We start from the raw sequence: 2,980 nt of genomic DNA on the forward strand, positions 1-2,980 counted from the left end.
TCTGCTGCACTTTTGTCTTGATGAGTGCAAGCCATGGCCCTACTGTTTCCATAGCAAGAAAAACTTACCGTCCAATTACAAAATTACACTTTGGTGTGTACTTTGTATTTTGTATCCTTGAATGTTAAAAGCTGGATCTTACTCTGTTTGGGAACTTCTGGGACAAAAGTTTACATAAATGTGGGCAATGCAGCTGAATCCATTAAATTCAGAAAGCAAAATTTACTGTATTAAATTCAGAGATTATTTGCAGATGAATAAGCAAGTACAAATTTTTGGCAATTTGAGAAAAAAATGTATTGAAGATTTTTTTTCGTGAATACCCAAACGCGTCATTGACACGTTAGGGAGGGAGGAACTATCACGAATCGTGTACACACATTGGCACGTCTGTAGAGCATGAGAAGAAGGAACTGGGGTGCTCCTGAATTTGAAGCCGAGGGTCGCAGCCGTCGAATACACATCCATTGTGATGCTTCCAAATCGACCAGGTTGTGAGGAGCACGAGGGATGATAGACCTCGACGAAGAGCAGTAGGTGCCGTCTTGATGGAGGTCGTCCACCAATCCGCAAACGGTACCGTGGATTTGCACCCGGAGAGGATCTCATGCCAGATGGAGCGCAAGAAGAGGCATCCAACAAGAAGGTGTTGCAGGCCCTCGGGCACCTGATCGTAAAGGATGTTGATGTCGTAGCGGGGGAAATTGCGCTGCGCCAGTCGATCGACAATCCAAGATCGATCTTGTATAGGGCAAGGCAGGCGAATACCTTGTCAGTAGACGAGGCCAAGTGCGTCAGGTGAGCTTCCAAGAGGGGTTGCCATTGGAGCTGTGGAATAAGGCCACATTGCAAGATTTCGCGGAGTAATGTCCGAAGTCTGTCCAACACCAGCGCTGCTCATCCGGTCCCTCCGAGAGGGCTCTAAAAATTATTCCCTCCATTTCATATTGTAGTGCACTGCGCTTCTCGAGATTCATGTTTGACCATAAATTTAATTACCGGAACAGACTGCGGCGGGAGCAACAATTATACAACTGAATTCGTATTTTGGATATGAATTTAGTGATATAATTTTTGCTCCCGCCGCAGTCGGTCTCGTTGGTTAAATTTACGATCAAATTTGGATCTTGAGAAGTGCAGACGCACTACATTATGAAATGGAGGGAGTAACATATTGGACCAAGGCAGCGGCTCCGAGCCCGCCGAGAATGTCCCGCACCAGGCCCTCAAGGGGAGCCCCTCCTGCACCACACGGTATGGGCACCGGCGCGCTGCCACTTGGGAATTAGACCGAGCACAAGGGGGTGATGTCGGCAACGGACTACTCACCTATCCGGTGATCCATCCAGAAGCTATTGGGAACCAACCCATCAAGCACCATGGAGAAATCCTGGGAGCAAGAAATGATGATCCCTCCTCTTGTTCCATCAGCCTGTTTGAAAATAAAATTATCAGGCAACAGCAGAAGGATAACGGAGCAGATGGGAACAGGGGACAACACAACACTTGCACAATAAGCCCAGGATGACAACATAGGAAGACGTAACATGGAAAGACATTGATGCTCGGGTTGATGGAGGTCCATGTGCCTCAGGCCATGGTTGTCGGACTGACGGCGTCGACTTAATTTCCTCTTTGAGGCTAGTGGCCTTGACCAGGTTGGATAAACAAGGGTGATTGGTTTCTTCATGTAGATTGTCCTGTAGCGCTCGACAGCAGCAGTGAGCGGTGTGCCGTGGGCGGCGGAGATGCCGCCAGGCATGTTCTTCATGAGCACTAGCCGAGCCTTCTCCGAGGCATGGGTGGCTTGTTGGCTTGCCCGCCAACCTCCCGCTACATATTAGTTACACTGTAGTACCGCTTCACGCGATACTTCCGCTCTGGCGTCGCTCCAATACATCCCTCTGTATCCAGTGACATTTACCAATAGTACCGCTCCGATGGAACTACCGTGCTTGTACTCTGAAGTACATACTAGCTGGCACTGAAACTACCGCTCCCCTAGCAGTAGTACCACTTGAACACGGGCAGAGTGCATAATAGTTGGATTCAAGCCCCCATTATATAAAGGACCTCTTTTCTCCCATTGCTCCATTGTTGTCCTAAAGCTCAAACTCGCCCAATCTTCCTCCCTAGCCATCAAAACTTGTTGATGCTCTAGAATTTGAAGGAGATGGCATCGATCTACACTTCCATCAAGAGAAATTTGATCCCCCCACTAATCCCTTGCGGATCTTGTTACTCTTGAGTGTTTGGGCATCCTGGATGGAAGCGGTACTTCGGAGCCACATTCCATTATGGTGAAGTGTTGTGGTGCTGTTGGGAGCCTTCGATTACGTTGTGGAGAGAGCCCCAACCTTGTTTGTAAAGGTTCGGTCGCCGCCTTCAAGAGCACCACTATTGAAATCACGACATCTTGCATTGTGCGAGGGCGTGAGGAGAATACGGTGGCCCTAGCGGCTTCTTGGGGAGCATGTACCTCCACGCCGCTCCAACGGAGACGTACCTCTCCCTAAAAGGAGGGAACTTTGTTAACACATCCTCGTCTCCATTGACTCCACTTGTGGTTACTCCTAACCTTTATTTTGTGCAAGCTTATATTGTGTTCGTATCTTGTGCTTGCTTGTGTTGTTGTTGTTGAGCTCATCATATAGGTTGTCTACCTAGTTGCATATCTTGACAACCTATTTTATTGTTAAGACTAAACTGTTAAAAGTAGCTAAACATTGTTAGTCATCTATTCCCCCTCTAGTCGACCATACTGATCCTTTCAACGATGCAGTGAGTGGAACCGAGTTGTGGCGTCCAAGTGGAGGTGAGGAAGAACTTAACCAGGGGGCGGAAGGTGCGAGGGGTGTCCGGGTTCATGCAGATCAGGGGGTTAGTGGGATGGTTGATGGGGTTAGTGGGATTAAGGGTGAGGGGAGGGCCGGGCGGCAAGGCGGCAATAGTCATGGGGCACGGAGGGCGAGGGCAAGCG

Source organism: Triticum dicoccoides, chromosome 4A (genome assembly GCF_002162155.2).
Source record: "Triticum dicoccoides isolate Atlit2015 ecotype Zavitan chromosome 4A, WEW_v2.0, whole genome shotgun sequence".
Classification (NCBI taxonomy): Eukaryota; Viridiplantae; Streptophyta; class Magnoliopsida; order Poales; family Poaceae; genus Triticum; species Triticum dicoccoides.